This window comes from Hemiscyllium ocellatum, chromosome 17 (assembly GCF_020745735.1).
Source record: "Hemiscyllium ocellatum isolate sHemOce1 chromosome 17, sHemOce1.pat.X.cur, whole genome shotgun sequence".
In the NCBI taxonomy this organism is placed as follows: Eukaryota; Metazoa; Chordata; class Chondrichthyes; order Orectolobiformes; family Hemiscylliidae; genus Hemiscyllium; species Hemiscyllium ocellatum.
In genome coordinates this window covers 82,456,044-82,483,458 of record NC_083417.1, presented here as the reverse complement: position 1 = coordinate 82,483,458, position 27,415 = coordinate 82,456,044, and the positions used below count along the sequence as shown (strand labels likewise).

The window sequence follows — 27,415 nt, the reverse complement described above, 5'->3', positions numbered from 1 at the left end:
GAGAACACACCAGATGGCCTCCTTCTTTAGAGACTGCAATTTCCCTTCCCACGTGGTTAAAGATGCCCTCCAACACATCTCGTCCACATCCCGCACCTCCGCCCTCCACACCCCACCCCTCCAACCATAACAAGGACAGAACGCCCCTGGGGCTCACCTTCCACCCTATAAACCTTCGCATAAACCAAATCATCCACCTCCAAAAAGACCCCACCACCAGGGATATATTTCCCTCCCCACCCTTCCGCCTTCTGCAAAGACCGTTCCCTCCGTGACTACCTGGTCAGGTCCACGCCCCCTACAACCCACCCTCCCATCCTGGCACTTTCCCCTGCCACCGCAAGAACTGTAAAACCTGTGCCCACACCTCCTCCCTCACCTCTAACCAAGGCCCTAAAGGAGCCTTCCACATCCATCAAATTTTACCTGCACATCCACTAATTTCATTTATTGTATCCGTTGCTCCCGATGTGGTCTCCTCTACACTGGGGAGACTGGGGCGCCTCCTAGCAGAGCGCTTCAGGGAACATCTCCGGGACACCCCCACCAATCCATCACACTGCCCCGTGGCCCAACATTTCAACTCCCCCTCCCACTCTGCCGAGGACATGGAGGTCCTGGGCCTCCTTCACCGCCGCTCCCTCACCACCAGACGCCTGGAGGAAGAACGCCTCATCTTCGCCTCAGAACACTTCAACCCCAGGGCATCAATGTGGACTTCAACAGTTTCCTCATTTCCCCTTCCCCCACCTCACCCTAGTTCAAACTTCCAGCTCAGCACTGTCCCCATGACTTGTCCGGACTTGCCCTACCTGCCTGTCTTCTTTCCCACCTATCCACTCCACCCTCTCCTCCCTGACCTGTCACCTTCATCCTCTCCCCCACACACCCATTGGACTCTATGCTACTTTCTCCCCACCCTCCTCTCGCTTATCTCTCCACGCTTCAGGCTCACTGCCTTTATTCCTGATGAAGGGCTTTTTCTCTGCCCTTTGGATGCTGCATGAACTGCTGTGCTCTTCCAGCACCACTGACCCAGAATCTGGGTTCCAGCATCTGCAGTCATTGTTGTTACCTCCCATCACATGACCCAACATCTCAGCACAAGCAGGACACACTGCGCATGCTCCAGCCAACAGTGACCCCGGGTGATTGATGTCAGCACCGGACCAATGAAAGGACGGTGGGCGGAGCTGGAGGACCTTGCGGGAGGTTGATCCTCCAACCAATCACAGTGAATGAAGGGCGGAGCTAAAGTAAACCATGTGATCACCCTCGCGCCCGACGCAGAGTCGCTGTAATGAATGCTCGGGAAGTTATAGAGAGAAAGGAGACGGTAAGGAAAGAAATAAACAGGGAAACGGGAGAGAAGCTGTGTTGCCATGAGCGGAGAGGTTTTACAAACAAATTGTGCCTGTCGGAAAACACAAATTTGAACGTCCCAGTCCCGTGTTTGCAGTAAATGGGGAATTGCCTCAGCGGCTGCAGGGCTGAGTGAGCGCCGCCATCTTTATTCGGGACAACGATTCACTGGACACGTGCGGGCCGCCATCTTTGTAGGGGGCAAGGTGCAGCCAGGCGCATGTGCAGCCTCTCTCTGGTACAGAGTCATTGTGATGACAGCAGCCAATCCTGCTCTGATTCACCTCTGGGCTCCCTCAGGACCACTTTGTCAATGTCTAGCTTCCTCAGTCTCCAACCATGGGGGTATTTTTGGTCTGTTTAGTACTGTATTATTACTTTTATAGACCATTTGTAAATGAGTTTTTCACGTGGCCCAGCCCCTGACCATGTGCTGCTCTATTATCAGATTATTTTGTCTTGAATATTTTTGAGTCAAGAATTCTTTTTTCCAATAAGCAAGTGTATTTTCCTTCAGTTTCTGACTATCAAATTCTGATCCATTTTCATTCCCTGTCATGCATTTTGCACCCCCTTGAACTGTGTTTCTCCTTCCACAGATCCCAGTGATTAATGCCAAAGCCCTGTTGCCTGGGGAGAGGGTGATGTTTGACTTTCTTGTACAGCTGCAGTTTGTGTGGTGAAGGTGCTCCCACAATGTGGTTGGGTAAGAGACATTACAGATTATTCATTACAGCAACAGTGATGATTTGAAGATAATGTCCAAATCAAGAACAGTTTGTAATTTTATTATCATGCTTATAATTTCATATAAAATATCATTGAGAATTTTAGATATAAAGCCAGAGATGGAGATATTAGGTCAGGTGACCAAAAGCATTGCCAAAAAGCAGGTTTTGAGGGATGTCTTAAAGGTGGAACGCAGACCTGTGATGTTTTGTCTGCAAATTCCAGACCATGTTGCTTTAGCAACTGCAGAATCAGCTACACAGTTGAAGTAATGAATTAACAAATCATTGGGAGTCTCGAAGTAAATGGATTGACGAGGTCTCAAAGGATGTGTGGTGCATGGAGCTAGGGATGAGAACAGCCAGGAATCAAGTCAAGAATGAGAATTTTAAATTGTTGTTGCTTATAGGAGCCTTTTGACGGATGAACATGTTTGGGGAGAAGTGAGCACGTGGGCGATAGAGCTTTCAATTTTTCTTGAGATTACAGAGAGGTTGAATTTGGGAGGCTGGCCAGGAGTGTGTTTGGATAATTTAAGTCTGGAGATAACACACGATGGATGAGAGTTTCAGTATATGAGCTGAGATGAGGGTGGAATCAGCTAGAAATAGTGGTGTTGGAGTGGGACTGGGCTGTCACTCTTACCTCACCTCTGGGATTCAGCTGGTTGTCAGGTTGTGAATCAGGTGGTAACACAATCGGGAGCTGAGTGGCCCTGGTGGAGCCTAAAATGACTGTCACTCAGTTGGCTGTTGCTGAGCAGCTGCTGCTTGATAGCCCTGTTGATGAATACTTCCATCACTTTACTGCTGATCGAGGGAAATTGCCTGGGTTGGAGTTGACCTGTGTTTTTGTGTTGAACATCCCTGGGCAATGTTCCACATTGTCAGTCAATGCCAGTGCTGGATGGGTACGTGGCTTTGTGGGTGGCAAGTTCTGGAGCACAAGTTATCAGTATAATTGCCAGAATGTTAGCAGGACCCATAGCCTTTACACTACTTAACCATTTCTTGGTATTATTCGAACTAAATCAAACTGACTTAAAACTCACGTGTGTGATTTTGGAAACCACTGTTGAAGGCTGAGATGGATCATCCCACTTTGCAACTGGCTGAGAATTGCTGCAAATGCTGCATGGATGTGTGAGATCCCTCCGTTAGTAAGGGTGGGGATATCTGTTGTGCTTCCTGCAACAAGTTGATTAATTGTCCATTACCATTCACAAGTGGGTGTGGCAGAATTCTGATCTGATCCATTGGTTGTGGGATCGTTTAGCTCTGTTGCCTGATGCTGATGCTGTTTAAAATGCAGATGGTCCTGTTTGGTAGCTTCAACAGGTTGGCACTGCATTTTTAGGTATGCCTGGTGCTGCTCATGGCATGCCCTCCTTTCCTGTCCATTGTGATGGGTAAGTGCGGGATGTACAAACCCATGAGGTTACAGATTGTGCTGGAGTACAGTTCTGCTGCTGTTGTTATCCCATAGTGCCTCAGAGAGATCCAGTTTGAGTTCCTACATCTGTCCCATTTAGCACGGTGATAGTACCACTCAGCTCAATGGAGGTTTTTCTCAACTTTAAGGTGAGGCTTTGTCTCCAAAAAGACTGTGGGATGGTCGCTCTTACCGATACTGTCATGGACAGATACATTTGCAGCTGGCAGATACATGCTGATAAGATCCAGTATGTTTTTCCCTCTTGCTGGTTCCGTTATCGCCTGCTGCAAACCCAGTTGAGCAGCTATGTCCTTGAGGAACCGACCAGCTCAGTCAGTAATCCTGCTGCTGAGCTACTCTTGGTAGAGGACATTGAAATCCTGTACCCAGAGTAGGCTTGTCACCATTTATTACCTCAGTGCTTCCTCCAAGTGTTGTTCAACATGGAGGAGCACTGAGTCATCAGCCGTGGGAGCACGGTACGTGGTAATCAGCAGGAGCCATGAGACTTCCTGGTGTCCAAAGTCAATGCTGAGTACTCCCAGGGCAAATGGTTCCTGTGTGTACACCACTATGCCATCACCTCTGCCTGGTCTGTCCTGCTGGTGGGACAGGACATATCCAGAGATTTCAGGAGAAAGTGAAGACTGCAGATGCTGGAGATCAGAGTCGAGAGTGTGGTGCTGGAAAAGCACAGCAGGTCGGGCTGATGAAGGGCTTAGGCTCGAATCGTCGATTATCCTGCTCCTCAGATGCTGCCTGACCTGTTGTGTTTTCCATCATCGCACTCTCGATATCTAGGGATGGTGACGTTGGTGTCTAGCCATTATCTGTAAGGGATGACTCTGTGAGTATGACTTTGTCAGGCTTTTCCTTGACTAGTCTGTGAGACAGCTCGCCACGTTTTGGCACAAAAAAAACCCGGATGTTAGTGAGCAGGATGTTGCAGAGTCAAGAGGGCTGATTCTGTGGTTGTATTTCCTAATGCCTTGTTAGATGCCAAGTGGTCCATCCAGTTTCATTCCTTTGTTGAGACTTTGCAGTGATTAATACAGTGAGTAGCTTATTGGGCGACTGTCAGGTTGGCAGGATTTTTTTCGCCATTGACAATGTTTCCATGGAGATCAGGAGATTCCTAATTCCAGTTATTTTTTTCTTGAATTCAGATTCCACCATTTGCCAATATGCGATTTGAACAAGGACTTCAGTTGTACATTTTAATATTCTGGATAAAAGTTAAATACATTAGGTTTGTTCACTCATTTTAAATATCACTAACCCCTGTTTTGTTTCTTTGTAAAACACTGCCCATCATCCTGTCTCCTTCATCCTTCTCTCCAACAACAAGAGCAAGGAGCACATGGAGTTTCTCTGTCACTAAGACTGAGACAATCCGATCAGCTGCCTCTGCTGCTTCCCTCCCTCCCACTAGCCCAACGAGACAAACTACCTCACATTGTGTTCCTGATTTTTGTCCCAAACTTGCAATTTTCTCCAGTCTCTTGTCAAGCCTTATCAGAGCTCATCTTGATCTTTTACTAGTCTCGCTAAACCACAGACATTCCAATTCTGTTTCCTCCTCATCACAACCCCCTCGCCAATTCACAGATATTGTTCCTTGTTCTGTCTGTCTGTCTTTTCTGGTTATGTCCTTCTCATCCATTCTGCAAATAACTAACGTTTGACCTCACCATCATTTGTAAATCCTGCTCCATCTCCACTCTCCCTTTCCTTTCTGAATTCCTTGTATTTGGTGTCGCTGAAGGATCTATCCTTGCTCTCTCCTGTATCTCACCTACATACTGCCAGGAGGTGACATCGTCTAAAAGCACAGTGTGAGGATTCACATGTACACTGACGATGCCTAGCTCTCCCTCCCCATCATCCCTCTCCATTGCTCCACTGTTACTCAGTTACCAAACTGCTTATCGCATTCCCACTACTCGATTAACTGCAATTTCCTACAATGAAATATTGTTACGGTTAAACCCATTACCTTCAGTTGCTATTACAAATTCCTTTCCCTTCCTGCTGAGCCCCTCCCTCTCGCTGGGTGCAGTCTGAGGTAGAACTAGACTAGACTCATCACAATATTGCTGTTATATCTGTAACCCCAAGGTGACTTTTTGATCAGACATCTACACAATCATAAACACCAGGAATTCCAATCTCTAAAATGTTGCTTGTCTCCACCTTACCCCCAACTCCATTATTAATGAAACCCCTTACCGTGTCGGCGTTGCCTTAAACTTGATGAATCTGAAACAGAGCCCTTGATTTCGTGACTGACTCAGAATCTGCTAGCTTTCAGTGTTTCCTGCACAATTTTCCCCCGGTGCCTTTGTGGTGCAGCTTTCTACAGTTTCCACCATGTAAATAGCACTCTTTTCCTTATTATCCCCTCCAAAATTACCGACTTTGCATTTTTTCAACTTATACTCCATCTGACAACTTGTTGACCCCTTCTCCTGTGCATCTCTCACTCTTCACAATCCTCTTAGAACTTTACAGTTACGCCTTTTCTAGGAGATCCCCCCCCCCCCCCTTCTAAACATTTACTGGGAGCACTGGGCAATGTGAAGCATGCAGAGTTGCTCTGTTTTTAGAGATACTCTATGGGAGGAGCTTGCTGCCCATTGGGCAAGTTGCCTCCATTCTGACCATCGAGCTGCATGAGTCTTTCACATCCCATGTCTTATTGATGAGGCACAGCGGTAGCACGGAAGGAAAAAATGAGAAGCAAATCCTGCAGCTCCACATCTCACTGACTCCGGGAACATTCTGTCCCGTGTATCAAAGATCTGCCCTGTTCAGTCACATGAAGTCCCAAGGTGGAAACTCCTAGAAACCCACATAGATTTCCATCTGAACTGACTGCTGACCTCCACAAGGAGTAATGTGTCCAGTCATCCTGGGCCAGGAGGAGGGGATGGTGTGAGATTCTAACCTGAACTGACAGTGACGGATTTTATAAACGTTTATTACAGGATACTACAGGTGGACATTCAGATGGTAATCTCAGTCATTGTAACACCAAACTTTGATTGAATTAGTCAGTTCATCAGGACCTGGATATTCGCATTGTGTGTGAGTATTGTATTCCATCTGAATCCCATTTGCTGCATAAAAGTTCTCCTTTGAATCTTCCAAAACCTTTAATGTGTGTCCTGTAAGCCTTGTAGAATGAGCTGATGGGCGTAAGGTTGATTATTATAACGTGTAACTTTCTAAACCCTCTGTCACAGCTCCCCTCAATTGCCTTTGCTACAAGGAGAACAACCTCAGTTTCCCCAAACCCCTGATTCCCCAATGTCTGTTTGCTCTCTATAAGGCACACATCAGGATTGTGTTGGAACATTCTCCACTTGCCTGCATCAGTGCAGCCCCCAACAATATTAAAGGAAGTGAACATCCTCCAGGACAAAGCACTGTGCCTGAGTGGTGTCCCATCCCCCACCTTCAGCATTCCCTCTCCCCACCCCAGAGACACAGTGGCATCACTGTGTAAAAGGGAAAGGCAGCATTGTCCCCCCAGACCATAGGGCTGCTCTCTCATTAGGGAGGAAACTGGAGCCCCTGCAAGAAACCCATGCGGACACTGGGAGAATGGGCAACTCCCACAGAGACAGTTGTCCAAAGCTGGAAACGAACCTGGGGCCCTGGCAGCAGGGCTAATCACTGAGCCACTATGCCACCCTAAAATTGTAATTTGATTCACAACTACCACTTCCTCTGATAGTTCATTCCACACACAAACCATTGTCTGAACAAAAATAAACAAAAAATTCCCGAACACGTTTTTAAAGCCATTCTGCTGTCACCTTAAAAGCTATGTCCCCAGTCTTGAAACGCGTCCCTTCCTGGAAAGGACACCTGCTGTTCACATTACTGATACAACCCCTCCATGATTTGAGTCTAATAAGGTCGCTCCTCAGCCTCCTGCGCGCCAGTGAAAGAAGTCGCAGCCTATCCAGCCTCTGCTTAGAATTCAAACTATCCATTCCCATCAACATCCTGGGAAATCGCTTCTGAATCCGCTCCAAATACATAATGTCCTCCCGATATCAGCATGACCAGAACTGGACACAGAATTCCAGAAAAGGCCTCCCCAACATCCAAAATAACGTCCCAACTTCTGTACTCAGCGGTCTGAGCAATGAAGGCAAGTGTGCTAAGCACCTTCTTAACCACCCTGTCTACATGTGACACAGACGTGAAAGATCCGAACCCCTTGGCCTCTTTGTTCCATATCACTACTCGAGGCCCTGTTTTAATTAGTGTAAGTCTGCCCTCGTTTGTTTTATCAAGATGTAATGTTTTGCATTTATTCCAATCCAAAAAAAAAACCCTGAGCATTAAAGACAGTAGGAGTATACTTAAGAGGGAAATCAGGAGGGCAAAAAGGGGACATGAGATAGCTTTGTCAAATAGAGTTATGAATAATCCCAAGGGTGTTTATAAATACATTAAGAACGAAAGTGTAACTCGAGAGAGAGAATAGGGCTCCTCAAGGATCAGCAAGGTAGCCGATGCGTGGAGCCGCAGGAGATGGGAGAGATACTAACTGAATATTTTGCATCAGTGTTTACTGTGGAGAAGGACATGGGCAATATAGAATGTGGGGAAATAGATGTCGAGATGTTGAATATGTCCATCTTACAAAGGAGGACGTGCTGGGTGTCTTGTAACCTGTAAAGCTTGGTTAATCCCCAGCACCTGATCAGGTGTACCCGAGAACTCAGGGAAGCTGGGAATGTGATTGCTGGGCCTCTTGCTAAGATATTTGTATCATCAATTATCACAAGTGAGATGCCGAAAGACTAGAGGTTGGTTAACGTGGTGCCGCTATTTAAGAAAGGTGGTAAGGACAAGCCAGGGAACTATCGACCCGTGAGCCTGATATTGATGCTGGGCAAGTTGTTGGAGGGAATCCTGAGGAACAAGATGTGCATGTATTCTGAAAAGCAAGGACTGATTAGTGATAGTCAGCATGACTATGTGCGTGGGAAATCCTATCTCTCAAACTTGATTGAGTTATTTGAAGATGTATCAAACAGGATTGATGATGGGAGAGAGGTGGGCATGATCAATGGAATTCAGTAAGGCCGCTCGACAAGCTTCCCCATGGAAGACTGGTTAGCAAGGTTAGATCTCATGGAATATAGGGTGAACTCACCGTTTGGATATAGAACTGGCTCAAATGTAGAAGGCAGGATGGTGGTGGAGGGTTGTTTTTCAGATTGGAGGCATGTGACCAGTGGAGTGCTGCAAGGATCAGTGCTGGGTCCACTACTTTTCGTCATTTATATATATATATATGGTTTAGATATGAGCATAGGAGATACAGTTGATAAGTTTGCAGATGACACCAAAATTGGAAGTATAGTGGACAGCGAAGAGGGTACCTCAAATTACAACAGGATGTTGTTCAGATGGGTGAGAAGTGGCATATGGAGTTTAATTCAGATAAATGTGATGTGCTGCATTTTGGAAAAGCAAATCTTAACAGGACTGGTACACTTAGTGGTAAATTCCTAAATAGTGTTGACGAACAAAGATATCTTGCAGTGCAGGTTCATATTTCCTTGAACGGAGAGTTGCAGGTAGATAGGATATTGAAGAAAGTGTTTGGAATACATTCCTTTATTGATCAGAGCATTGAGTATAGAAGTTGGAAGGTCATGTACAGGACATTGGTTAGGCCTCTTTTGGAATATTGTGTGCAATTCTGTTCTCCGTGAATCGGAAGGATGTTGTGAAACTTGAAGAGGTTCAACAAAGATTTACAAGGGTATTGTCAGGGTTTGAGCTGCAGGAAGAGAGCAAAAAGGCTGGGGCTTTCTTTCCTTGGAGCATCAGAGAGTGAGGGGTGACCTCCATAGAGGTTTATAAACTCATTGGTAGCACGGATACGGTAAACAGACCAGGTCTTTTCACTGAGTAGGAGAGTCCAGAAATAGAGAGCATAGGTTGAGGGTGAGAGGGGAAAGATATAAAAGGGAACTAAGGAGCAACTTTTTCACGCAGAGAGTGGTGCGTGTATGGAATAAGCTGCCAGAAGAAGTGGTGGAGGCTGACAATTATAGCATTTTAAAGGCATTTGAATACTTGACATGAATAGGAAAGATTTAGAGGGATGTGGCCCAAGTGCTGGCAAGAGGGATAAGATTATCTGGTCGGCATGGACAAATTTGACCGAAGGCTCTGTTTAGTGCTGTTCATCTGTGACTCACAGCTCAGTGAGTTTCGGTCTCTTCAAAGACAAATCTTAGTCTGTTTTATTTTAGTAAAGCTACAACATTCAGTAGGGCGACGATTTATTTCTTTAAATACACATCTTATGATACTTTGATTAAGTTTTTTTTAATATAAAATACTGGTACTAATTTATTCTAGAGTCGTGTTTTGTAAAGCTGTAAGACTGTGTGCCTTTTTCTGGGTCTGTGGACTGTTAAGGTGCAGAGATGGCCATTTGTACAGTGATGTGCTCTTCCTGTTGGATGTAGGAGATTAAGGAAAGTTTCAATGATCCTGATTGTCTGCAGGAATTGAGGACGCAAATCCTGTAGGATTTCATGGATCAGATGGAGCGATGATTAAAGGTAATGAAGAATTTACAGGAGCCGGGGTGGGGGGGGCGGGGGGGGCGGAGGGGAGGTGAGATAGGTGGCGGTTTCAGAAAGGTAGGAAAACTGCCGATCCAGTCAGGGAGATTGGTTTCCTCTCGGAAAGGGAGGAGTGGAGGGCAAGTAGTGCAGGAGTCTCCTGTGGTTATTTCCATCTCAAACCAGTATACTGTTCTGGAAAGCATCGGGGGTCACACTCTCAGGGGAATATCGCACTGACAGCCAAGTTACTAGTGTAATGAATCTAGTGTAATGTGAGGTATATCAGGTTCCACATGATCGATGGTGATAGGGGGCTCTCTAGTCTGCAGCACAGACTGCAGTTTCTGTAGCTGATAGTGAGACATCAGAATGGGGTGGTGCCTCGCTACTGCCTGGGTGAAGGATGGCTCCGACGGTGCAGAATATTCTGAAAGGGGAGAATGATCAGTGGGAGGTCGCTGTACATTGATACCAATGACATAAGAGAAAAGGATGAAGTCCTGATGAGAGAATATAGCAAATTAGCCTGGAGAATAATAAGCAGATTGTGGTGGGTAGTAATATCTGGATTACTCCCGGTGCCACATGCTAGTGAGAGTAGGAATAGCAGGGTAGAGCAGATGAATGCGTGGCCAAGGATCTGATACAGGGGAGAAAGATTCACATTTTTGGATCATTGGAATCTCTGCTGGGGGAGAGGTGACGTGCATAAGAAGGATGGATTACACCTGAATTGGAAGGTGTCTAATATCCAAGCAGGGAGATTTGCTAGTGCTACTCGGGAGGCATTAAACCAGTGAGGGCGTGGGGGTAAACCTAAAGAGATAGTGAGAAAGGAGGTAAGTCTGAGGCTGGTACAGTTGAGAAGTTAGACAGGCAAGGGCAAGGCACAGAATGAGGTCGGACTGACAAGGTACAATAGACAATAGGTGCAGGAATAGGCCATTCTGCCCTTTGAGCCAGCACAATCATTCATTATGATCATGGCTGACCATCCCCAATCAGTATCCTGTTCCTGTCTTATCTCCGTAACACTTGATTCCATTATCTTTAACAGCTCTATCCATCTCTTTCTTGAAAGTATCCAGAGACTTGGCCTCCACTGCCTTCTGGGGCAGTGCATTCCATGTGTCCACTACTCTCTGGGTGAAGACGTTTCTCATCAACTCTCTTCTAAATGACCTCTCCCTTATTTTTAAACTGTGTCCTCTGGTTCTGGACTCACCCATCCGTGGAAACATGCTTCCTGCCTCCAGAGTGTCCAACCCTTTAATAATTTTGTAGGTCTCAATCAGATCCCCTCTCATTCTTCTAAATTCAAATGTACACAAGCTCAGTCGCTCCAATCTTTCAACATATGATCATTCTGCCATTCCGGGAATTGACCTCGTGAACCTACCCAACACTCCCTCAATAGCCACAATGCTCTTCCTCAAATGTGGAGACCAAAACTGCCCACAATACTCCAGGTGCGGTCTTACCAGGGCCCTGTACAGCTGCAGAAGGACCTCTTTGCTCCTATACTCAATTCCTCTTGTTATGAGGGCCAGCATGCAGCGAGATTTCTTCACTGCCTGCTGTACCTGCATGCTTGCTTTCATTGACTGATGTACAACACACCGAGATCTCGTTGTACTTCCCTTTACAAAACATGACTTCTTTTAGATAGTAATCTGCCTTCCTGTTCTTGCCTCCAAAATGGATAACCACACATTTATTCACCTTAAACTGCATCTGCTATGCATCTGTCCACTCACCTAGCCTGTCCAAGTTAACCTGTATTCTCATAACATCCTCCTTACATTTCACCCTGCCACCCAGATTTGTGTCATCAGCAAATTTGCTAATATTACTTTTAATATGTTCATCTATTTTATCAATGTATATTGCGGTCCCAGGACCGAGGACAATGCTGCGGTCCCAGCACCGAAACTTTGTGGTACTCCACTAGTCACTGCCTGCCATTCCGAAAGGAAGCGTTTATCACTACACTTTGTTTCCTGTCAGCCAGCCAATTTTCAATCCAAGTCAGTATATTCCCCTTTGTAAATCCATGCTGACTCTGAGGAATCCTATTACTGCTATCCAACTGAGCCATAATTTCAGCTTTTGTAATTGACTCAGCGTCATTCTCACCACTGACATCAGGCTAACCGGTCTATAATTCCTTGTTTTCTCTCTCCCACCTTTCTGGAAAAGTGGGACAACATTAGCCACCCTCCAATCTGACTCTACATCTCCTGATTCTGTGTCTCCCCCTTCGCAAGGGGCTGAACGTCATCCCTCACCAACAGGGCCATCCCACCCCCTCTGCCCATCAGTCTGTCCTTTTGATAGCACTGCACTGCATTTATTTCAATGCAAGAGGTTTTACAGGGAAAGCAGATGAGCTTCAGATATGGTTTTGAACATGGGACTGGGATATAGTATGCATTACAGAAACGTGACTTAGGTTGGAAAGGACAGGTAGCTTAATGTTCCAGGGAATAGATGTAAGAGGAAGGATAGAAAGGGGGATAAGAGAGAAGGTGGGATGGTGTTTTTGATTTGGGATAACATTATTGTTGTGCTTAGCGAGGATATTCATGGGGGTTCGCCCGTTGAAATTACTTGGGTGGAACTGGGAAATAAGAACAGGATGATACCTCATTGAGGTTGTCTGTGTAGGTTTCGTCCAGGTGCTCTGGTTTCCTCCCACAGACCAAAGATGTGCAGGTTTGGTGGATAATCCAGTCTGAATTGCCCATAGTGTTCAGGGATGTGCAGGCTATGTGGATTGGCCTTGGGAAATGCAGCGTTACAATGGTAGGATAGGAGGCTGTGAGGGTCAGTGTGGATGTGATGGGCCGAATGGCCTGCTTCCACACTTGGGATTCTCTGACAATAATTCTACTAGTTTTAAAATAGTTGCAGAAAATAATAGACCAGATCTAAAAGCTGGTGTTCAAAATTGGACAAAGGTGAATTTTGACGGTATAAGGCGAGAACTTTCAATATTTCTTTGCAACCCCAGGCAAAGGGACGGCTGGAAAATGGGAACATAAGAACAGAAGGAATAGGAGCAGGGGTAGGCCATCTGGCCCGTCAAGCCTGCTCTGCTATTCAATAAGATCAGGGCTGATCTTTTCATGGCCTCAGCTCCACATTCCTGCTCTCTCACCATAACCCTTAATTCCTTTCCTGTTTGCAAATCTACATTTTGCCTTAAAGACATTCAAGTTGATAACGTCAACTGCTACACTCAGCAGGGAATTCCACAGATTCATAACCCTTTAGCTGAAGAAGTTCCTCCTCAACTCTGTTCTAAATCAGATACCCCCTTACTTTGACGCTGTGCTCTCTAGGTTGACCCACCTCCCAATGGAAATAACCTCCCTGCTTCTATCTTATCTATTCACTTCTTAATTTTATTTTTTCCAATACAACTTTCCATTCTTCTATTTGTGGGCGGCACGGTGGCACAGTGGTTAGCACTGCTGCCTCACAACGCCTGAAGACCCGGGTTCAATTCCCGACTCAGGCGACTGACTGTGTGGAGTTTGCACGTTCTCCCCGTGTCTGCGTGGGTTTCCTCCGGGTGCTCTGGTTTCCTCCCACAGTCCAAAGATGTGCGGGTCAGGTGAATTGGCCATGCTAAATTGCCCGTAGTGTTAGGTAAGGGGTAATGTAGGGGTATGGGTGGGTTTCGCTTCGGCGGGTCGGTGTGGACTTGTTGGCCGAAGGGCCTGTTTCCACACTGTAAGTCTAATCTAGTCTAATCTAATCTAATCTAATCTAAATTCCAACAAGTATAGTCCCAGTCTATTCAATCTCTCCACATACACCATCCCTCTCAACTCCCAACTCAAACTAGTGACCCTCCTCTGCACCCCCTCCAGTGTCAGGAGACCAAACCTGTATTCCAGTACTCCAGGTGTGGCCTCACCAGCACCCTGTACAGCTGCAGCATAACTATCCCTCTAGCAAGGAAGGACAATGCACCCTTCACCATCTCTTCTAGTCCCCTGGGATGCATTCCATCACGGCCAGGAGACCCATGTACTTTTGGGCTGTTATCTTTCCCAACACTACCTCTTTACTGAGAATGACTGTTTCCATGTCCTCATCTGCGATTGCCTCCATAGGCCTGTGAAAATGAGACAACAAGAGTACATAGACAGTATGTTCCTGTTAAGGCCAAGTCTGGTAGGTGTAGGGAATGCTGTGTGTCTAGAGAAATTGAGGGACTGGTCAAAAAGATGGAGGGATATGGCAGGTACAGACAGCTGGGTTTTAATGAATCCCTCAGAGTAGAAGGGCAATAGGAGTACACTTGAGGGAAAACAGGAGGGCAAAAAGGCTACAAGAGATAGCTTTGGGTGGGGGGGGGGGGGAAAGAGGTTTAAGGACAATCCAAAGAGATTCTAGCAAACACTAAGGACAAAAGAGTAACCAGGCAGAGAATAGGGACCCTCAAAGATCAACAAGGCTGTCTGTGGAACCACAGAAGGTGGGAGAGATACTAACCAAGGATTTCATGTCAGCTTTTACTGAAAGAGGATATGGAAGCGAGAGAGTTTGGAGAAATAAATAGTGATATCTTGACAACTGTCCATATTACAGAGGAGGTTGTATGGGATGTCTTATACAGAAAGCTGAGTCAATCTGTGGGACCTGATCAGGTGTATGTCAAATTTTTGTGGGAAGTTAGGGAAGTGATTTTCGGGTCCCTCGCTGAGATATTTCTACCACCGATAGCCACAGGTGAGGCGCTGCAAGACAGGCACCATTATTTGAGAATGGTGATGAGGAACTGCCAGGGAACAATACACGGGTGAGCCTGAGGGTAGTGGCAGACAAGTTGTTGGAAGGAATTCTGAAGGACAGGTTTATATGTAATTGGAAATGTAAGAAGTGATTAGGAATAGTCAGCATGGCTTTGTACATACATCACTAACTTGGACTTCAGAAAGACATTCAAAAAGGTCCACATAACAGACTGGTTAGCAAGTTAGACACCATGGGATGCAGAGAGAACCAGCTATTATATACAAATTGGCGGGAAGGTTGGGGATGGAGGATAGTGCTTTTCGGACTGGAGGCCTGTGATGAGCAATATGGTGTAAGGATCGGTGCTAGGTCTACTGCTTTTCATCATTTATATCAATGATTTCTGTGAATATATGAGGTATAGTTAGTAGGTTTACAGTAGACATCAAAATTTGAGGTGTACTGGACAGCGAAGAAGGTTAACTCAGAGTACAATGGGACTTCAATCAAATGGGCTGAGGATTGTCAGATCGAGTTTATTTCAGATAAATGTGAGATCCTCCATTTTGGAAAAGCAAATGAGGGCAGGAATTATACATTTAATGGGAAGGTCCTGGGGAGTGTTGCTGAACAAAGAGACCTTGGAGTGCAGATTCATAGTTCCTTGAAAGTGGAATCATAGGCAGGGTAGTGAAGAAGGTGTTTAGTGTACTTGCCTTTACTGGTCAGTACATTTGAGTAGTGAAGTTGGGACGTCATTTTGCAGCGGCACAGCACATTGATTCATCCACTTCTGGAATTCTGCTTTCAGTCCTGGTCTCCCTGCTATCGGAATGATATTGTGAAACTTGCAAGGGTTCGGAAAAGATGTGCAAAGATGTTGCCAGGTTTGAGGGTTTGAGCTATATAGGTAGAGGGTGAATAGGCTGGGGCTGTTTCCCCTGGAGCATCGGATACAGTTGTGAGGGGCAAGGATAGGGTGAAATCCCAGGGTCTTATTCCCAGGATATGTGAGTCCAAAGCTTAGGGCACAGGCTTCAGGTGTGAGGGAAAAGATTGAAAAGAGATCTAAGGGGCAATGTTTCCAGCTGAACATGGTACGTGTGTGGAAGGAGCTGCCAGAGAAAGTGTGGAGGCTGGTACAATTACCCAATTATGCCTTTGAGATGTTGTATGTGATTAGCAAAAGTTTAGAAGGATATACGCCAAGAGCTGGTGGATGGGATGAGATTAATTTAGGATATCTGGTCAGCACGGACAAGTTTTGGATCGAAGGGTCTGTTTCTCTGCTGTACATCTTTATGGCACTACTAAAATTAAGATGGGTTTCTATTTTATGGAGAGTTAGCAGAAGATCAACTAATTCTTCTTGGAGCTGAGAAGGTTAGGCAGGAATTTCGACCAGGAGCAGATTTCTTTCCAGGATATTTAATTTACAGAGAGACAGAGGGAGAAATTATTAACGTCACAATTTTGAGTAATTACCTTCAGGTAAATGGCTAATAAAATAGGTTAAAAATGTGAAGATTATTGTACTCACTAAGTTCTGAGCATCTGGAACAGTTTGTCCGCCAGCTGGATGCAGATCCAGTAGTTATTGAGAAAACGAATTTAGAATGTAACTTTTTTAAGGAAGGATTTGGAGGTCTACAGACAAATGGGAGGTGAGTTGGGATAGACTGGCACCATGTCCAGAGCGGCCAGTACAGCTGAATAGCCCCAAACCCTTGTCCTCTGTGTTACTGCCCCATTCACTGTGAATGATGAAGCTTATCCCAGGGCAGAGTCATAGAGACATACAGCATAGAATTAGACCCTTTGGTCGAACTGGTCCATGCCGACCAGATATCCCAACATTTGGCACATATCCCTCTACACCCTTCCTATTCACATACCCATCCAGATGCCGAATGGTGTAACTGTACCAGCCTCCACCACTTTCCTGAACAGAAGATTCCATACAGGCACCCATCTCAGTGTGAAAAAAAGTTGCCTCTTGGGTCACTTTTAAATATTTCCCCTCTCACCTTAAACCTACACCCTCTCGTTCTAGACTCCCCCACCCCAGGGAAAAGACCTTGTCTATTTTTCCCATCCATACTCCTCATGATTTTATAAAGTTCTATGAGGTCACCCCTCAGCATCCGATGCTCTTGGGAGGAGCCCACTCATGTCACAATGGGGCCCGGGTGATTGACAGCAGCTTCAGACCAATAGGAGAATTGGTGTGATCCTCCAGCCAATGGGAGTGAATTGGGGTGGGTCCAGCAGGCCAACACATGGCCATGAGCTGTGCAGGCGCAGTGTCACGGTGAGGTGGGGGGGACCTAGTGAGTGTGAAGGGAGTGGGAGAGACTGCAAAGTCTGGGGAAGAAATGGAGCTATTGTGGACTGGGAGGGTTTATAAACGCACAGTTTTAGGCTGCTAGACCTGAATTAGAAATTCCTGGTAAATTAGAACCAAAAGAACTGCGGATGCTGTAAATCTCGCACAACAACCAGAAGGTACTGGTAAAACTCAGCAGGTCTGGCAGCATCTGTGAAGAGAAATCAGAGTTAACATTTTGGATACGCTGACCCTTCCTCAGAACTGATGTTACTGAAAATTAATGTCGGTTTATATGCAGAAGGTAGGGGTTAAGGAGTAAATGATAGGTGGTAATATAGTCCAAGAGCAGTTGGACAAAGGAGTGGATAACGATCTGGCTGGGGGAGGGTGAATAGCTGTTTCTGGGGACTGTTCGTGGCTAACTATAGCTAATGTGTAATGGCAGGCTATGTGTTAACAAGGCCTTGTGTGTGGGTTAAGAGGCTAGGGCACTAGGACATTGGAGAGTTCAGGACGTGAAATTATTGAATTTGATACTGGGGATAGAGGTGTGCAGGGTCCCCAAGTAGAAGATGAGGTGTTGTTCTTCCAGCTTGTGTTAACGTGTGGCACTGGAAAAGCACAGCAGATTAGGCAGCATCTCAGGAACAGGAGAATCAACGTTTTCGGCATATTCCTTTTATCAGGGATGCCGGGATTGGGTGGGGTGGGAGGGAGTAAGAGGGCTGAGAGATAAATAAGAAGGGTGGGTCCGGTTGGTGGGAAGGGAGCTAGGAAGACAATAGGTAGATGTCGGTGGAGGGTAATGGAGAGAGGGTGGAGTGGATAATTGGAAAGGACGATGGACAGGTGGGACAGTTCAAGAGGGTGGTGTCGAGTTGGAGGGTTGGATCTGGGATAAGGCAGGGGAGGGGAGATGAGGAAACCTTGATTCTGTGGTTAAAGGGTCCCAATGTGGAAGATGAGGTTTTCTTTCTCCAGGCGTTGGGTGGCTGGGATTTGGTGGTGGAGGTGGCCCAGGACGTGAATGTCCTTGGCGGAGTGGCTGAGGAAGTTGAAGTGGTCGGCCACAGGATGGTGGAGTTGGTTTAGTGCATGCATCCCAGAAATGTTCCCTGAAACATTCTGCAAGTTGGTGTTCTTTGTCAACTCCCCAGTAGAGAGGAGACCACATCAAAAGCAGAGGCCATAATAGGTGAGGTGTTTGGATGCGCAAGAAAATCTCTGCTGGATGTGGAAGGGCCCTTTTGAGGTGTGGGCCCAGGTTTTACACCTCTTGCAGTGGCAAATGAAGGTGCTGGGAGGGGACGGTGGGTTGGTGGGGAGCATGGATCTGACTAGAAATTCACAGGGAATGGCTTTTGAATGTCATGGAAATGTTTGAAGTGAAAGATAGTTGCTACTCATTTAAATTCTCTTAATGGGAGTAACTAGCTGAAACTAGAGAGACGTTGTGACAGGAGACCTCAGACCCGTGGTACGCTCCTCTTGTACAATGTGGGAAATAAGGGACACTTCCAGTGTCCGTGACGGCTATGTGTGCAGGATGAGTGCCCATCTGCAGCTACTGGGAAACTGCTTTTCAGACCTGGAGCTGAGAGTGGACTCACTGTGGAGCAATACTGAGAATGTTATGGGCAGCACGTTCAGTGAGTTAGTCACACTGAAGGTGAGGGTTACACAGGCAGAAAGGGAATGGGTGACCATAAGATCAACTAAAAGACTCAGGAAGGGAGTGCAGGACTCCCCAGTGATCATTCCCCCTTCTCAGACAGATATTGTGCACTGTTTGGGATTCTATAATGGGGGGAACAGGTGGGGTGGACTCTCAGGGGAAATCAGCAACAGCCAGGTTCATGACACCACAGAGAGCTCCGCTGCACAGAACGGGAGGAAGGAGAATGGCAGAGCTATAGTGACAGGGGATCCAGTAGTCAGGGTCAGAGACAGGTGTGTCTGTGGCCACAGTCATGAATCCAGGGCAGTGGAATTGAACCCAGGTCCATTTATTGATGAGTGCACAGACCAATAAAGGTCAGTGTCCCAAATGCAACCTTCAGCACTTGGTCACCCTGAAGCTCTACTGTCCAGGGACTGTGCACTTGTGCTGAGCCCTTCAGAGGGCTTGAAGGGGATAGGGAGAAAATAGGAACAGGGTTGTGTTGTAGATCTACAAACTAACCGTCACCCTCCGCTTTTGGTCTCCCCCCTCTGTCTCCCACCTCCCATCGTACCTCCTCCCCACCGCAGGGAAAAGACCTTGTGTATTTACCTTATCCATGCCCCTACTGATTTTATAAACCTCTATAAGGTCACCCATCAGCCTCTAACGTTCCAGGGAAAACGGTGTATTCAGCGTCTCCCTGTAGCTCAAATCCTCCAACCCTGGCAACATGCCTGTAATACTTTTCTGACCCCTTTCAAGGTTCACAAAATTGTTTTGATAGGAAGGAGACCAGAATTGCACACAATATTCTAAGCGTGACCTAACCAATGTCCTGTACAGCCGCAATATGACTTCCCAACTCCTATACTCCGTGCTCTGACCAATAAAGGAAAGCATACTAAACATCTTGACTAATCTATCTACCTGCGATTCTGCTTTCAAGGAGCTATGAACCTGCACTCCAAGGTCTCTTTGTTCAGCAGCACTCCCGAGGACCTTACCATTAAGTGTATGCTCCCTGCTAATATTTGCTTTTCCAAAATGCAGCACCTCCCATTTATCTAAATTAAAGTCCATCTGCCACTTCTCAGCACATTCAACCATCTGATCAAGATCCTGTTGTAATCTGAGGTAATCCTCTTCACTGTCCATTACACCTCCAATTTTGATGTCATCTTACTAACATTACTTCCTTGATTCACATCCAAATCATTAATATAAATTATGAAAATTAGTGGATCCAGCACCGATCCTTTGTGACACCCCACTGGTCACAGGTCTCCAATCTGAAAATCAACCTTCCGCCACCACCCTCTGTATTCTATTTTTGAGCCAGTTTTGTATCCAAATGGCTAGTTCTCTCTGTATTCCATGAGATCTAATCTTGCTAACCGGTTTCCCATGGGGAACCTTGATGAATGTCTTACTGAAGACCATGTAGTTCATCTCCACCGCTTTGCACTGTCAATCCTCTTTGTTGTTACTTCAGAAGAATTGACTCAAATTCATGAGACGTGATTTCTCACACACAATGCCATTATTAATATCCACGACTTAATTCTGTACATTGGGGTCGGTGTCACCCAGTTATAGGTGTTAATATTCTGGATGAAGTTCATGTACACCAGTTTTGTGTTAATGACTTTGTATTGTATCTTGTTAATATCACCAACACAGGTGGGTTCCTTTGGAAAGGCAGTCCCTATATCCCTAACCCCCCTCCCATCTGCTGTGCCTCCTCCATCCCCACCGTCGACAGTAAGTGGGAGGAGCTCATGGAGTTTCCATGTGAGTGAGATTGAGAACATCTTCCCTTCTTTCCACTAGCCCACCAGGAAATGGTGGTCGTGTCCTTACCTCTGGGCCAGGAGGATCGGGTTCAGGGTTGAGTAACAGCATCTTTGAAAAGGCCCAAGCCCAAGCAACCAGGCCATACTGTCTCCCAGCTGTCCCTGCCTGAGCCTCCAAACAGAACCTTCCTGTAGTTTCTCTCCTGTTAGACTCCCCCATTGCTCAGTTTGTCCAGGATCCCCTCCTGCAGCTGCACTGCTCCTGTCCCTCACTGACCTGTCCATTCCCCGTGTACCTCCACATTCATTCATTGTTTACAATCCCATTGTCCCAGTCCTCCAGCCTCGCCCCTTCACCCAATTGGGCAGCAGCTGCTGTCAATCACCAGGGCTCCTGTGTGATCTGGAGCATGCTCTGAAGGAAGGGAGACCAGTGCACAGGCACAGTGCTGGGCAATTGGTAGCGTATGTGCAGGCTGGGTCAGTGCCAGGAAGGGAGGCTGTGGGTGTGTGGGATTAATCTGTCATTGGCAGCTCCCTCCCTTCCTCCCTCTGAGAACAGGACCCAGGGGAATGGCTCCTCCCCCGGTATCATGACAAGTGGTCAGCGTATCAGTGTGGGGAGTATTTTGCAGAAAGTTATCAGAACTCGGGAATGTTATGGAAATGAACAAAGATGGGCCTGCAATTAAAGTTCAAACTTGATTCATTTTAGTTCAACCAGATATGATTTTGGCCAGTGTGTGCAGGATGATTCTTTTCAGAGTATGGGAGTGGGGAAAATAAATAAGAGGTTCCAGATTGTGGAAAAAAAAATCAGTGCGTTCTGCCCCAGAAGGGAACCCTGAGAGGTTTGGGGAGGATTCACTAATACCCAGGAGGCTCCGAGTCAGACTCATTGATTTGACTTGATTAGATTAGATTTCCTACAGTGTGGAAACAGGCCTTTCGGCCCAACCAGCCCACACTGACCATCGGAAGAGTAACCCACCCAGACCCATTTCCCTCTGACTAATGCACCTAACACTGGGCAATTTAGCCTGGCCAATTCACCTGGCCTGTGCATCTTTGGATTGTGGGAGGAAACCGGAGCACCCGGAGGCAACCCACGCAGGCACGGGGAGAATTGAACCTGGGATCCTAGTGCTGTCATGCCACCCTTTTTTTTGGTTCTTTGTCTGCAGGCAGGAACTAGGAAGCTGAATTCAAAGAGAGGAGAGTGAGTTAGAGCTGGGTGTGAATGAAAGGAGTGAGGAGATTGGTTTGGATTTCAGTTCACAGAAGAGAGAAATTGTGAGACTGAGATTTAATGTTTTGGGGGAACAAAGAAACTACAATTTAATACTATAATTGTCTCATGAATTTCCATCCTGTGTTAACGGTGGTGACTTGTTTTCTCAGTTGTCGGGTACTGAACGGGCAGATTTGTGGATGAGAAATTCAAATTGAACTTCATGTTCAGACCCGATGGTTACTTGATCCGTGCCGATCTGAATATTCATTGGCCTTTTCCTGTGGAAGGAAAGGTGTGTATTCTGTCCGTGGGCAAATATTTCAAATGTCAGTGTGACTGGAAAAAATACTGAGACACAGCCAAGTCCATGTTAGGGTGGTGACTGTGGAGAGAGATTTAATTTGCTTTTAAAATTCTGAAAAAACATGGCACATTTCCAAGGGACAATTAAGTCACAGATTTGTATGAGGATAAGTTTTAAATTAACCATGCAATCAGAAAGACACAAGGATACCTGCAGCATGGAAAATGCAATGAAAATGGAATTGTTGTAAAGGAGTTGATTCTCGATCATGGTTTTTTATCCATTAGTGTTGTCACGTCGGTTCCAGTGCCATGGGGAAATACTGGAAATGTGATGAATGTAACGTAGGTTTCAGTTATTAAACTGGAAAAAAGTACAGACGAAACTTACAAGAAGTTTTGCCAGGGCTCAGGGGTCTGAGTTATAGGGAGAGGTTGGACAAGCGAGGATTTTTGTTTTTTGTTTAGAGCAGAGGAAACAGAGGGGGATCTTTTCTAGAAGTGTGTAAGACCATGAGAGGCTTGTGTAAGGTGAATGCACTCAGTCTCTTTCCCAGGAAATCAAGGAGTGGAGGCATCAGTTGAAGGTTAGAGGAGAAAGAATAAAAGGGAAGCTGAGGGGGCAACAGGTTTACACAGAGGGTGGTATGTATAAGGACTGAGCTGCCAGTGGAAGTGGTTGAGGTGGGTACATTAACAACAGGTAAAAGACATTTGGACAAATACATGGATAGTAAAGGGTCAGAAGCAGATGGGCCAAGTGCAGGGAAATGGGGTTAGTGTGGATGGACATTCTGGTCAGTTTGGGCCAAAGGGCCTGTCTCTGCTGTAGGGCTCTGACTCCAAGTCTATTTACTATTTCTCCTGCTATCTCTGGGAGCACCCTGGGATGTATTCCATCAGAAAAAGAGACTTATCTACCTTTAGCTCCATTAGCTTGCCCAGCTCTAACGCTTTTGTGATAATGGTTATTTCTTTTTCCTCACCTTCCCCAGTTTCTTTATCAATTCTTGGCATGTTCTTCGTATCATCCACTGTGAAGACTGACTGCTGTGTACTCCTATTCCTGAACCCTGCTGGATAGGAATAACTACATTAGCAGAACTCTGAGAGGTCTTCTTTGAGTCTTTATTGATGAGACATGGCAGTTACCTGGATAGTGTACATGCAGAACACCTCCAGGCAGCATCAGGTAACTCCCCGCTTGTCCGATGTATGGCTCCCATTCTTATACCTTTGTGGTTTGTGGTTTTGAATGGATGCTGCCTCTCAGTATTCTCTCCATGGCGATGGCAGTTAAAAAGTCGAGTTCAGCTCAGCACTTTGTGGTTAAACCACATACCCCTCCCCCATGCCCCTGTGGCTCAGTGAGGTATCTGACAGGCACTTCAGTTTCAGCTGGGCTGTCTGTCAGGATTCTGATGTGGAAGAACTGGTGTTAGAGCGGGGTGGGCAAAGTTTAAAAAAAAACACACATCACCAGGTTATAGTCCAACAGGATTATTTGGAAGTACAAGCTTTAGGAATGTGCTGTGATTTTGAACTTGATCAGGATTATCTCTATTGTCACAGTTTCGTGTTTCAAAAATGACAGAGGCCATATGTTCCCCACACAATAGGTTCCCCTCTAGCAGTGTAAACTGCTATTCTGGCCCTGGGGACAGCTACTCATCACTTGTCTCCCCCAATCCCATTTATCGTTCTGCTGATCTTTAAAGTTTTTCTAATCTCCTAGTTTCTCCTTGCTCTTTGCCAATTTGTATGCCTTCTATTACAATTTGATAAGACTCCCTTATTTCCTGAGCCACCCAGGGCAGATTACTCCTTTTCCTACAGTCCTTCCTTTTCCCTGATATATACTTTTGCTGAGCAGTTTGAAATATCCTTTGATATTTCTCCACTGTCTGTCAACTGTCCCACCCTAAACTCTTTGCTTCCAGTCTACATTAGCCAGCTCCTGTCCCATCCTATTGTAGTCTCCTTTGTTTAAGCACAGGATCTGGATTGGATTCAATCTTCCCGCTTTCCAACTGTATTCTAAATTCAACCATACTTATCACAAGTCTTTTATCAGATTACAAGGTGAGGGGATGTTTCCTGGGTGTTTTGGTTTTCATTATCAGAGACCTTGGCTTTGTAATAAAGTACAGGATGGATATTCACAACAGAGTATTCTGGACGGTGTGAATGTACTACACAGTCTAAAACCAGAAATCACTGTCTCCCCTCAGTTTACATGATTTGGAGAATCCGATGTTGGACTGGGGTGTACAAAGTTAAAAATCACACAACACCAGGTTATAGTCCTTCAGGTTTAATTGGAAGCACAGTAGATTTCGGAGCGTTACTCCTTCATAATGATCCAATTACACCTGTTGAACTATAACCTGTTGTGTGATTTTTAACTCATCTCAGTTTAAAATTGCAAAATCATTATCTCCTACATGCTTCCTCACTATCTAAGTTTGGAACGCTAATCCACCTGACTATCCTGCTTTTTCCAAAAATCTCCTTTGGTGAAGGTGGTGAGTTTTGGATGCAGCTTTCCAGTTATTACCGTAAGAAGATGAGCACTGGGCACAGGAGAGGCAATGCAGCCCTTCGAACCAGCTCCACCATTTAATACGGTGATGATTGAGCTCACCTCGGTCCCAGCTGGATTTTCCCACCTGCTCTCTCTCACCCTTCATCTCATTGCAAATTCAACATCTGTACCTCTTCAGTAAATTTCCTCTTTGTCCTGGCATCCACTGTATTTTGAATAGGGAATTCCACAGATTTACAGCACACTGAGATAGGTACATTCTTCCACAGAGAATAGAATAGAATCCCTACAGTGCAAAAACAGGGTATTCATCCATGGAGTCCACACCAATCCTATAATGAGCATACAATTCAGACTCACCCATTCCCTGTATTTCCCATGGTTAATGGTTTAACCTGCGCATGCATGGATACTGTGGCCAATCTAGCATCGCCAATCCACTTTACCTGCACATATTTGGACTGTGAGATGAAACTGGAGCACCCAGAGGAAACCCCACGGACACGGGGAGAACATGTAAATTCCACAGGGTCGCCTAAGGCTGGAATCAAATCCAGGTCCCTGACGCTGTGAGTAAGCAATGCTAACCATTGAGCCACCTCTACTTAAAATCTGCTCCTCCTATGAACCTCCCCACCCCCCAGTTGACTGAACCTATATTCCTTACATAAGAAAATCAGGTTGTGGAAGCAGATGTCTCAGTAAAACCCAGTGACAGCCCACAGGTCCTGTCTGTCTGAATGGGGATCGTATACACAACACCCTCCAGCCCACGCTTTTCATTCACTTTCTAGAGACAGGGCTCCAGTGGCTTCATGGGGACTACAACTCCCACAATCCTTGAGGCAGGGACCACGCGTGTGTACATGTACAGAATGTGGGCAGGTTTTGGAACATATGCTTTGGGTAAGTATACTTTGCGGAAAGTTTTTCACACTGGCTGGAGGAGGAATGCATCTGCTTATAGTATTGATCTGCTGGGGGGGTCAAAGTGTCACCACTCCCATGTAGGACCACTCTCCATCCCCAATTCATTGTAATGCTGGGAATCGACCAATGGGCATCAAAGAAGAATCTGACCCATTCTCCCAGCCTGAAGGACCCTCTTCTGTCCAGAATCTGCCACCTCCCTTTCTGTTTCCTTTTGTTTCATTCTGCTGTTACATTATTGACTTGCAGCAACTGAAGGGAAAGGAAGTGAACCCAGAAAGGGTGCAGAGTCTAACCAGGGACGGGAAGTGGTGGAATGGATCTGTTTATCAGTAACTCCATGAGAATGGGGAGGGTGTATACTAGGGGGTAGCAGAGTCAGAATGGTAGGAGAGAGTAAGTGGGCTGGAGGGTTACAGCTTTGGGGGAAGAAAGGGGAAAAAGATATTCCACAGAAACTAGAATTGTCTGTTCTGAATTTCTAATCTGTATATATTCCTTTATACAGGGTGCTACATGGTGAAGGTTTGCAGACTGAAATCTCAAAATCATGTGCAGATCGTCACTAAGTTAACCAGCATTTGAAGAACCAAAGATAGCGAATCACTCCGCCAAAATCCTGCACACTCTATTTCCCAGCATTGTCGGTCTTTCTGCAACAAATGGACTGTGAATGGTACAAGACAGCAGCTCACTACCATCTTCTCAAGGGTAACTAGAGATGGGGAATAAATGCTGGCTGAGCCAGTGATGCCCATATCCTGGAAATGGTTTCTATCTCTAGTTGCTGAAACCCAGTTGATGTTACTGCAGGATGATGAGGGATGCTGAGTGCATCCTCCAGGAGGCAGCACCATCACATTACCCCCGCCTACACCCACACAGTAACACCGCAACGTCACTGGAACAAAAGGCAGTGAAACCAAAGGAGGACTTAGATATAGTTCTTCGAAGTAAAGTCATGAAAGGGGATTTGAACCCAGCTGGAACAGGAGACTGAGCTGGATGGTCAGCTGTTTCCCATTGAATGGTGGAGCAGGATTGAAAGGCTGAATGGCCTCCTGCTGCTATCTCCCAGGTATGTATATAGCCATGGAGTCCGGGTAGGAAGGAGTGGGCAGGGATTCTCCAGGAGATTGCACTTCCCCAACAGTTTTCAGTGAGGGATGGTTTGATGGATTTTATTTAACATTTATCTTTAACACAAGGTTTGTAAATTTTGGTTTTAAAATATTGTAAAAGTTTCTTGCACAGCAAATAAAATTAAAGAAAATAAATTAAACTGTCTGAATATAACAGTTTTAAAACTTTCAACCTGTGTAATAGAAAATCCTGTCTATTCCCGGACACCATAACTTTCCATCTACTCAAACTCCAGGGAAATATTCCCTCCCTATCTGAACCTTTGGTTTGATTTAACTGCTTTTCAGTTCTCGTTCTGTGAGCTGTGAAGCGTTCTTTTTCCCCATTTCTCTTACCCAGAAATGTGATCACAGCAACCTTCCCACCATCAAAATCATCATTACGCCATTTTGCTTTTGGTTAGCATATAATCACCAGCAATGCAAAAGTGAGGACCGCAGATGCTGGAAACCAGAGACTGGATTAGAGTGGTGCTGGAAAAGAGCTTTTGCCAAAACGTTGATTTTCCAGCTCCTCGGATCCTGCCTGAGCTGCTGTGCTTTTCCAGCACCACTCTAATCCAGACATATTATCGCCAGCAGTAAACCATTTGT

The 27,415-nt window shown here is 45.8% G+C and overlaps 1 long non-coding RNA gene across 1 annotated transcript; it reads left to right on the top strand.

Moving 5' to 3' along the window:
* The first annotated feature begins 1,966 nt into the window (after positions 1–1,966).
* Positions 1,967–26,877, top strand: LOC132823834 (uncharacterized). The gene is made up of 4 exons (XR_009645596.1): positions 1,967–2,068; positions 4,692–4,774; positions 6,513–6,612; positions 26,188–26,877. It is a non-coding gene; the product is annotated as an uncharacterized LOC132823834 (long non-coding RNA).
* The last annotated feature ends 538 nt before the right edge of the window (positions 26,878–27,415 follow it).